The 11,496-nt window shown below is 42.8% G+C and overlaps 1 long non-coding RNA gene across 2 annotated transcripts in view; it reads right to left on the bottom strand.

Annotated features, from left to right (window-relative positions):
• Positions 1-4,192: 4,192 nt before the first annotated feature.
• The window catches only part of LOC126395624 (uncharacterized), an 80,699-nt gene continuing 73,395 nt past the window's right edge, over positions 4,193-11,496 (bottom strand). For both annotated transcript variants that reach the window (XR_007570471.1, XR_007570470.1), the window contains one exon: positions 4,193-9,583. This is a non-coding gene — a long non-coding RNA (uncharacterized LOC126395624). The remainder of the gene's footprint in view (positions 9,584-11,496) is intronic.

The raw sequence follows: 11,496 nt of genomic DNA, 5'->3' as shown, positions 1-11,496 counted from the left end.
CGCCTCTCCCCCAACCCGCGTTTATTTCTGTCAGCTTCCATATTCTTGTCTTCACAGCGTGTTTGCCCGTACTCACAAGACATTTCTAGTCCGTGCAGACGAGGCGCTGCTGCCGACTGTGGGGACCCCTGGTAAGATGGTAAATAGGCACACCAGCTTCTGCAGGCAGGCTCCCCAGTTGTAGTAAGGGCCTGGGGACACGTTGGAGTCAGACCTTCCCCTTATCTTTATTCTCTACAGGGACGATCAGTAGGCCTGTTAAGGCCCTGGTGTGACACCGCCTGTCCCATACGATACACCAACACAGGCACCAGGCTCTTCCCCTGCAGTCGTACGGCCTCCATATGCACACATCACTACAATGAGGGTCCTTCAGTGAAGGCCCCAGCTTTCCTAATTTCAGGGATATTATCTGGAAAGATTGTTGCCAGTGGATAGCAACAAAAGGTCAGAGGAGCATTCACTGATCATGACCATGATAAACCCAATATCCACTATAAGAGCGCAGCATTTGTGGATTTCAGAGCTGCATTGTCATATAATAACACAAACACTTAAATATATGAAACGTAAATACAGTGTGTGTTAACATTTGAGGGGGTTCCTGTGATAAAGTGGTAAACATACATTCAATAACATCTGAAAATAATAGAATGCATAGGTTGTATTTGCTAAATAAAGGAAAAAAAACATGCACAACATGGGGCATAATTACGATAACATCGTTTGTTGTGACACTCCAAATGTTGAATGATATTTTCTTTATTGAGTCTGATACATTTTAAATGTGTGAAATTGAGGTTTGTTGCGATTAAATGCAATATGTATATATATTAAAATAAACACATCCAGTGACAGATTGTGCCATCTTGTATGGACATGCCCCCTCAGTATTTAGAACATGCATTTGTCGCCCCCACACCAAAAACTTAAAAACTCCCCTCACATAAAAATTCACCGGTATGCAAGAAATTAAGCAGGATCCTCAAGATTTTCTGGCAAAGGACCTACCCATAACTGTTTCATATGTGCTTCCACCCCCTCCGGTGTTGGAATAAAACCTGTACCCTTGCATGAAATATTAATATGGTAGAAATTCACTGTATCACAAACAAGTACAAAATTGAATCATCTTCAATTAAAATATGAACGTAGTCCTAATCAGAATTCCTTCCTGAGTATTAACAAAAGTTCCCGTTTGACATGAGCAAATCCTTCAATTTTTTTCACTCTCTAATGGAGAGAGCAATTCTTGCTATGATTCAGGGTCATACGGAAACTCCGCAGCCTCAGCTTGGGGTTGTCACGACCTATCAAGGCCGCTGTTAATTACCTGAGTTCAATCCTGCAACGAATCACTGAGGTCAAAGCACTAAAAGCAAATAAGCGTAATGAACATACGAACCATATGGGAGTGAATAGGAGGAAATAGTGAGGAGGGGTGGGAGTGAGGAAAGTGATAAAAAGCCAGTGGCGGCCAGGTTGAGTTGCATGAAAAGAGAAAGAATTAACAAAATGAACATGTCAAAAAAGTCGCTACCATCACGACACAAATTTAAATCTATTCCATCTTATCTTGACCCTTCAATGGGTTTTTTCAACCAACCCACCTTCCTGGAGTCTCCTGGTCTCCTGATGGTCCTTTTCTGATTCTGACTGACGTGCTGGAGCCAGCAGGTCCATCTATCTGCCCTTTAATGAGATGAGCAGGAAGCAGGGCTTTAGGAATTGATAGCTGACATTCTTGTAGGTTCCCTCCTGCTCCTGCCTCTGTACACCAGTTAGGGGAGGTAAAGGACATATATAATGACCAACCCCAGTGTACTGATTTACAGTGCTGACCCTCGGTACGCCCTTACAACACAGACAATAGTCTCTACACAGGGCATTAAAGGAACGCACTACAAATCCAAGGGACTGGCTGTCACCATCCTTCATTTGACTTTATGTACAGTAGCAGCCAAAGATGGCTGATGAATGAGAAAAGATGCAAAATTGTAACTGAGACAGACCATTCATGTTCAAGTGAATATAATCAGCTCTCTTTTCTTAACAACAATTAGAGCAAATTTAGTGAGTAAAAGAAAGAAGACAAAGCGTTATATGTGAAACAAGGTAAAACAGAGGAACTAAAACAGACCAAAATCTGATTTTACTGCAATTATATCTTAAAAAGGTGCATATTAAGTTGCTGAATATTATGTTTCCAACAACTTTTTTATGCATACAAAAGCATTAAAGATAAAAAAAAAAAAGCTGAAACTATAAAAGGGGTTTCTTTACTTATCAAAATGGATTTTTTAAAAATAAAACATGGCATTGTGGGGCACCCTGGCAGCCTAGGAGGTCAGGGTGCTGTCCATGAACTCCACATCTCCAGTTTGCATCTTGCCAGAGACCTTTGTCACATGTCATTCCCCATCTCTCTCTTCCATCATTTCCTGTCATCTCTCTATGGTGTGCTATCTCACACAGGCATAAAAGAAACTAAAAGAAACTTTAGCTTCTTCATGTGTATATGCATATTGATGCCCCGTACAATTACATACCTCTACACCAGAAAGAGCATTAAAATAAATCATGTGAAAGGGCATCTAAAGAAAACAACACATAATGTATTTGGACACCAGTCACCCCGTCCCGGAGTTTGAGAATGAGTACAGGTGTACAACATAGAATGAAAGAGAGGAAAATATCTTTAATCCACTCTGTACGGTGTCCCTGCTGGTGGGCTCACTTCAAGATGAGGTGCATGAAACAGTAAATTAAATATCAATCAAACACAAATGTTAAGAAAAAGGGGGAGACGGGAAAATTAAAAGACGGAACTACCCTAGAGGAACACAGTGGTGTCAAAGTAAAAGGTACTGGTGTTTTAGGACCTCATTTTAAATTTGTTTGTCTTGTTCCAGCAGGACAGAGGGACTCAGGTGACAACTTGTGTCCCTTCTCCGAACGTGGACCTCCATAGCTTCCCCACAGCCAGTGTTTTCTGGCAGGTCATAAAAGATAATTGCGTTGCCTGGGCTTTTTAAGAGTTAGCCAACGAGTGCTCCAGGGTGGTCAAGGGGACTTAATATGTGTTTACCATGACACAGAGACAGTGAGACTATACCTAACCACCCACTAGACGGCAGATAAGACATCAATCTACCCCACCTCTCCAATTTAGGGAAGAAGGGAAGGAGGTATCGAAGGAGAGAGGAGGGGTAGTTTGAAGAATGACTGGCATTTGCCCCATCCGCCATGCGGTACTTTGGGGCTGCACGCACCATATCCACTGAACATGTGTGTGTGTGTGTGTGTCTATGCGTGTATTTGTGTGTATACTTAGGTGTGCATGTGTTTCTGTGTGTGTGGGCCAGACGCCGCAATCTACAGGGAGTCGTTGCCCTATAGCCCCAGCTCTGCTATAACTTCATTAGGTGTGTGTGGAGGTAATGGCACCGTGGTCCAGGAGCTCGTAACATGGAGCCAGAGGCCCATCGGCTGCCCGCCAGTCCAGCCCACACAGATACTGCACTGGTATGCCCCTGTATAAGCTCCAGTTATACGGGTAGAATTAGCGTTTCGTGAGGAGCCACTGTAACTTAATATGATACTGAGCTTATATATTGAAGTGAGTGGAATTTTGGAACGACATGGGGATAAGATTGGGGACATGGGAGTAGATTAGTATTTAATTTTCACTAGATGTATATAATTCTGCTGGGCAATGTGAATAAAGACTAAGGGCAAATGTAGAAAGAAGAAAGTAATTGATTCGAAACTCGAAGACGATCCATACCTTTCACACCAGTGATGCAATAAAGCCGGTCCAAACGCAGTCCAAATTCTGCTGACAGCCAGATTGTGGTTACTGCTTCGTTGGAGTCAATGAGAGAATGAGCAAAAATTTGCTGCTTCTTCAAAAATAATATATTAAACTCCTGGATAAAGCAACATAATCGCAAAATGTTGCACCCCAAGGTGTAACAATCGATTCCAAGTGGAAAGGATCAAATTGCATTATGTCATTGTCTGTAGCCTATTGTTTTGTTGGTTGTCACTCACCCTTGGCAGTCAGCCAGCTGAACGCAAAGCCAGATAGGAAGAAAGTGTTTCTATACAGCAGGGGTGTATTTATAGAAGTTATAGGGACAGATGCAGCTTACATACTAGATCATACACAGATATGAAGATGTTGGTAAAACTTTATTTGAACCCACGTTATTTAGCATTCATAAACAGCATATAAACATTTAATAAATGTTTATAAGACATTATTTTCAGATAAGCAATGCAATGAAAAACAAAATTTAAAACCCAAACTTGCTTTCGAACAGCTGAAATTTAAATGCATCATCATGAACTGTCTGAACAGGCCTTGCTTCTAATGAAAGAGAACAGTCAGTGTAGATTGAGGACTGACGATGCTCATACACCATGAACTACTTGTCGTTTCTGCTTTCTTCTGTAGACTAAAAGGCACAGCTCATTTGAATAATCCGCCTGGTCATAGACAGACACACACGCGCGCACACTTGCAGACTGATTGAGTTGCACATCCCATTTCCGATGGAAGCTTCTGTTTATTTATTTGCTATATGTCTGAACTTGCCTGTCTTGATGTTGTTGTGTTGTAAGTGAGTCAGAAAGGGGTCCTTTATTAAATCACTGGGCTCTCCTGCTGGAGTGAGACTATCCCACAGATCTATGGTAATACACAGCCCGGGGTGGAGGACAATTCCATTAGTGGAGGACAGGGGCTGGGGCTGATAGCGCGACAGATAGGGCCCCCTCCTTGCTACAATATCTCTTGGCTGACTGGCCAGTCAGTCTGTTTAGCCTGAAGTTTTATAGAGCTAATCACCACTGTTTGCACAAGTCGTAATAAATCTGCCCCCTGCATCTGAGTGGTAGACACACAACAAAGTATTGTCATCATGTACTGAGTACCTGGCTCCTAAGAAGGTATTACAGAGAGACTCTAGCAGGAGAGTTGATTAAAGGGACCGTCCACCACAAAATAAAAAATACATGTTTAAACTCTTACCTGTAGTGCTATTTATCAGTCTAGATTGTTTTAGTGTGAGCTGCCAAGTGTTGGAGATACCGCCATAGAGATATCTGTACTCTATTGAATATAATGTAACCAGATGAAAGTCAGCTAGTAGTGCTCAAAGCACCAAATAATGCATTTGAAAAACTCAACAGCAATGTTTCGACAAAAATCATGACCTGGTTACTCAAGATAATCCATTGACCTTGCTGTGAGAAGTTTCATGTAGGAACTATTTTCTTTCGATGGAACTACACCGGCCAACTGTATCACTGCGTAGAAGAAAGCGTGTATCCACTCATGGACGAGAGGCCTGTGCAGTGTGAGATGTAAAAGTTGATGGTGTCCTCTGCTGAGATGTGACGTAAGCAAGCAGTAGATGCATCGTTCCTTCTGTGCAGTGATTTGGTGGGTGTAGTTTGGTAGAAAGAAAATAGTTCCTACATGAAACTGCTCACGACAAGGTCTGTGGATTAACCGCATCATGATTTCTGGAAAGAGACATTGCTGTTGAGTTTTTCAAATGTATTTATTTATTTTTTGGCATTTTAAGCACCACAAGCTGAGTGCCATCCAGTTCTATTATATTCGAGAGAAGGCAGACATCTCTGCAGCGGATATCTCCAACACTCGGCAACTCACACCAAAACAATCTACATTTATAAGTTGCACTACAGGTAAGAGGAAACATATGCATTTTTGATTTTCAAGGCACATAACTGCAACATCAACTGTTCAAGGGACCTTTGTTGCATATTGTACCCGTCTTTCTTTCTCTCACAGTTTACAGACTGGCCCTCTAGTTCAACTTTGACCCACAATACTTAATATAGTTGTGCGCCAAATTTTCCTGTCCCGTGAAAGACTAATAATGCTATTTTGGATGTCCTAAAACAAGTACAGTGTCTACTGTATATGCTGTTTGGAGCCACTCCCTGCACACAACTACATTCAGTTTACATTTTTGAGTTGACCTTTATGAAGTTAGGCCAAATGAGTGCGCAAGAATAGGCCAGGCTTTGGTAAAGCCTGTGATGAAAGCCCACTACTCTTGTTTTTATTGTCCACTCTCCACCAGGCGGAGTGTTGTGGGAACTCTAGAGAGTTGTGGCTGCTGTTTGATCACACCATGGGAGTCTGACCTGTCAGTAAGTGGTGGCAAACATGGCCCACACACAGAGCAGTGAGCGACTATGCATGTATATGAGTCTATGTGTTTCCCACACACAGCGCCACATACCTCACTAGAGGAGGCAGGTCACAACGTGTCAGAGTGTTGAGGATCCATAATGGCCATTTAGCCTTCAACAGCTAATATCAACACTGCTGATTTACAAGGAATTGGGCTGTGTGGTCGCTGGAGTCAGGAGCTGCTCTCATTAAACCTGTTTGACATTAGCTGGTTTGAACATACAGCTAAAAAAATATACATATATTGTACCAAATAATAATATTAAAATGAAAAGGAGATATTAAATAGAGTGGAATTACGCATAGGCTGCTCCCAGTACTGGACTATATACCAGCATGTACCATACATCCCTCCATGTTAACTAGCATGGCACTGGCTCTGGTAACCAGCTGTTTCCAGCCAGGCAGAGTGACAAGGGACCGGAGGGAGCCATCGAAACTCCGGGGACTATGACAGAAGCGTGGTGACAAGTGACATCGACGCCCTCCCTCATGCATGTGTCCCCCGCACTACACAGGACAGCACCCTCAGCAACAAGACAAGACGGAGATCACGCACCATGCTAGGCTAATAGCCACGATATGCTCTGCTGAAGTCAACTCTGATAGAGGGCTGGCTCTGTGATCACTGCTGATAGGGGAACAATGTGACTCGTAGATGTCAGATTGCATATATGGAAACGGCAGCTTCACTTGTCTCCTGGATTTTTTTCTGTATCCAGCCACGAAAACTTGAAAAAATTCTAAGAAGTTCGATAAATAAGGATCTGTAATTGCTCTAAGTTTGGTGGTGTGCAGGACTTGACCTCAGATTCACCTTCACCACAAAGTCTTGGGAAGTATCACACTGATGCTAATGAAAACTGTTTGCGCTTGGTGTTTGTTAGATCTATTTGCTGCAGAGGCACGGTGCAAACAACACGTGCATGAAGGTTTGACTAGACACACTTACAGAATTGAATTTTGGCTCTTAAAGCTTAGACTCTTTTACACACAAACATACACACACTCTACTTGCCCCTGTGACCAACTGGAGACCAGAGAGACATTGACATGACCCAGATAATAGGCCTAAAGTCTTGCCTCTACAATTTGATCAATTTGCAGTTTCCTCACAATCGCAGCCACTGCGCTGTCCCCCGCAGCTACTGTGTGGCCCCCCACGCCCAGCCATGCAGACGCATCACCGCTCGCCACAGCAAGATGCTCTGCCTTTCACCCCTTTTCCCCCCAAATCACTGCTAAGCCTGCCTGATGCCTGCTGCCGGGACACAAACGTGCTCTTGCTCCTGTCATCTCTAAGCAAGCACAGACAGGAGGGAAAAAGGCTGACAGTTTGTCTTGTACCATATGCCACGTGGCAGCAAAGCCTAACTGATATGGCCGGAGTTTGGGCCACAGCCAAGGGCTCTTTTTCTTTTTTTATCTATTTTATTCTCCTCTTCCTTGCATGTGCCTGTGTCTTGGGCGGAAATGTGAAACAAAATCACTGTCTGGCCCTCACCAGGCTGGATTTACTGTCTGGGCCCAGCCAGTTCAGGGAGCTGCTTTGATCGTTATTTGTGCAATATTTCAGACAGTACTCACGAAAGGTCTAGCCACTGATAGCTGGAATAGCCTCTCCCCAGCTTGGTGGAGACTTGCCGTGCTGAGGAGAGTCCAAGAAAACACTTTTTCCAGAGGCAAGAATCATGTTAGGAAGTAACTATCCCCTCCTTCTCTTTGCCTCAAGACACGTTAGTCATCAGAAAAGCTAATCAATCACGTATTCACCTGTGGGGTCTTTCCATGCACAGTGCAGGACTGGAATTTGAGCAAGGCTGTCAATAGTTTAGAATTTACTTGTGTGACAGGCTTAGTGAAGGCAAATTTGTTGCTGCTGACGTTTTAACCCTTGAGGAGCAGGACTGCTTTGATCATTTTCCCCAGAGTGGAAAGACAGAGACCCTCGGGCCAGCAACAAATCTCAGAAAACTAAGGTGTGTGTTTACTGCTGACAAAAAGGAATAAATGTGTGTTAATACTTGTGTGTGTGTGTCACTCAAGTCTCCTGAAATTATGGGAATCTACGAAACTGAAAACGATATCCTCCTTTGTGCTCAGGAAGGAGAGACTGAAATATGTTTTCTCACTGTGAAAGGGATTATGTGGAAGAGACATGACTGGAAACAGGTGGGGTGATGAATGACACATCATCATCTTCAACACTGATGGCCCGGGTTCTATTTCCATCGGACAGAAAGGGTTTTTACTGTGAGAGAACATTTTTGGCTCGTTGTTTTTATTTCTTTTCATTGTTTGACCTTAATCAACGTAAGTTATCATAATCTAATTTGTAGAAATATGGAGCTCCACAGTTTTTGTTCTTATCTTTATTTAATACAACAACAGGAGACAGTTTGAGAAATCTTAACCCAGGGTCTAGCTTTTCTGAGCTTTCAGTCACACCTCATGGACTTCATCATTATAAGCATCTTTAAAGGGGCAGTTCAACCCAAAATCAGAAATACACATTTTTCCTCTTACCTACATGCTTCCCTTCTGTGTGGTGATTTGATTGGTGGGTGTAGAAACAAAATAGTTCCTATATGAAACTGCTCCCAACAAGGTCTGTAGATTATCATGAGTAACAGGGTCATGATGATTTATTTTTTTATATTTTTTTTTTTGCCGCTTTCAGCACCTCAAGCTGAGTGCCATCTGGTTCCATTATAATCTAGAGGATATTGGTATATGTCTTGGTAACACTGGTGCAGGAGTTATACTATACTAACTATAACTTGAACACAGGACAGTCTAAGGAACATCAGTGTTGACTTTGTATAACTTTATCTTTATCATTGTATCAAACTCGATATAATTATGCCAAACAAATCTATAAGTTTTTGCTGCAGGGTTCAAGTGTGTCAAATATTTGACCCATACGTTCATCAATCTCCTGTGTCCCCAGAGAGAAACCTGCTTTAGTAGGAATGCCGCTGTCAGTCAACACCTCCCTGATGTGTCATCCTCCACAGCAGCTAAACCTGGAACTGGGACAAAGTGGTCACTATTTTCGCTCCGATGGTTTCCTTCCCGCCTTTGCCGAGGCCAACGCAAGAAGGTAGGAGTAAGGCAGGAGTTGATGAAAGAAATGACAGGTGAGTGACAGATGCCTTGAGGAACAAGAGGCGGGAGTGATGGGGGAGGGTCGAAAGCGTGCCAGCCAGGAAGGTGCAGTGTAGTGCCACAGGTAAAGAGATGCCAGGGTGGAAGATTGACGCACCTTGATGGCACTGGCAGGCAGATGTGACACAGGTGAGGGGCAGAGTTGGGGGACCTTCCGGGCTTCTCACAGCTGCTTCTTTGCTCCTGTGAGACAGATGCACAGAGAGCCAGCGTTACACTGGACACAACGCAATCATGTGTGTTCATTTGCACAAATATGCTCACACAGTTTCATAAAGTCAAGCCAACACAGAGTGAAAGAACAAGTCTAATTCTGGCTTTCCTGATTGTTCTTCTATAACTTCTACTGCCTCTTTCCTTCCTTTACTCCCTTACTTCCACCCTTGCTGCTACAAATCCATAACAGGTGCCTGATGTCACCACTGACCGTGTCACTCTCTCCTCCCCTCGTAAATCTCTATTCTCTCCCTCTACACCCATTCTAATTGAATCTTATGTTAATTTAACTCCAGATAACCCTAACATTAGCAGTGGATTCTGTCCATCTTCCCTCTTTTGAATTAACTAATGTGGAGCCATCACAAACATCTGCGGGTGGCCATGATGTAAGCATCATGTTTGTATGGATAGTAGAAGTAGTAGAAGAAGTATTGCCTTTGGCTCTACAAAATCTTGTCTTTGTTAACCAGAGAAAAAATAAGCGACATATGAAAAAATCTTGCAGTATATCATGATTCAATTTGCAGCATCAGGCCACAAAGGCAGTTAAAGGTGTAGTGTGTAGGATTAAGTTTGAGACTTTGCCCAAGTGCCAAGCGCGTTGAAGAAATACAGTGGCCGACGCAAAAACTTAAGTGGCCCTATCTAGAGCCAGTGTTTGGTTTGTCCATCCTGGGCTTCTGTGGAAACGACATGGTGGACTCCAGGGAGAAGGACCCACTCTGTATGTAGATATAAACGGTTCATAATAAGGTAACAAAAATATAACGATTCTCTGATTATTTATGAATAGGCCTATTATACTAAATTTCAGCCAATAGATGGTCCCAAATACTACAAACTGGACCTTTACAGTAAAAATACTTTTGATGCTAAAAAACATAACACAAATCTGGTGCACTGCAACAGTCTGCTACAAGAGAATGAAATGGAAAGATAGGTGAAAGCAGAGTTAAGGCAGTTGAATGCCATAAATGCAATAGTTTGGCGTTTTTGGAAATATGCTTATTTACTTTCCTGCCAAGAATTAGATGAGAGGATTGATACCTGTCTCTTGTCTGTATGTTAAGTATGAAGCGACAGCCAGAAGCTGGTTAGCTTAGCTTAGCATAAAATTTGCACACGTTGAAAAAAAACATGGGGAAAATGTGTAAAAACAACAATTTGTGGTTTTACTGAGGTATGAGTGGGACTTTTTCTTGGCCAGGTGCAGTGAGTTCCTGGCGCTGTAGCTCCAGTGATGAAAAGTATCAATTGAGTGAGTGTAATTCAATAACTTTAGTGTACCAGACGATAATTACGTCAGTGATCACTGATTTAATAATTTAGCATCTAAAGTGTAATCAGACAATTCAGTGAATGAACCTGAATCAAGAATAGATGCCATCTGAGTGGCATCTAAAAACAATACTGCTTTTCTCTATGCAGATGAAATATGAATTAATCAGAAGTATGATATTTTATTCAGGGGGCCTCAGTAGCGAGCGGGGCGCCCATCTGTCTCTCATCTCTCTAGTCAGCCATGTCATGTGGGACTGAAGTGAAAGGGAGCGAGAGCCTCTCTGATTGCCTGCCACCCAGCTCTTTGCTGCTGCTCAGTGTCACTGCCACTCACCCGCCATTCTGATGTGTTCGTTCCCCTCCACCTACATTAACGTCATTCTTGGTCGACACGCTCGCAAATGGAAAGCCATACAGGCCTCCAAAATAGGGAAAAGGGAAACGCTTCATTTATGTTTTAGGTGTACATGGACACTTGAAAGGCAGAACAAGAGTGATTTTTTTTTCCTTAAGTAGGCCTGCATTAACGAAAATGTCTCTGAATTTCAGCCTTGAAATGTAATTTTCATACCCCAGAGGAACTGGCCCACAACTAG

This window comes from Epinephelus moara, chromosome 9, assembly GCF_006386435.1.
Source record: "Epinephelus moara isolate mb chromosome 9, YSFRI_EMoa_1.0, whole genome shotgun sequence".
Lineage (NCBI taxonomy): Eukaryota > Metazoa > Chordata > Actinopteri > Perciformes > Serranidae > Epinephelus > Epinephelus moara.
The sequence above is the reverse complement of the archived record's forward strand: the minus strand, read 5'-3'. Positions and strand labels throughout refer to the sequence as shown.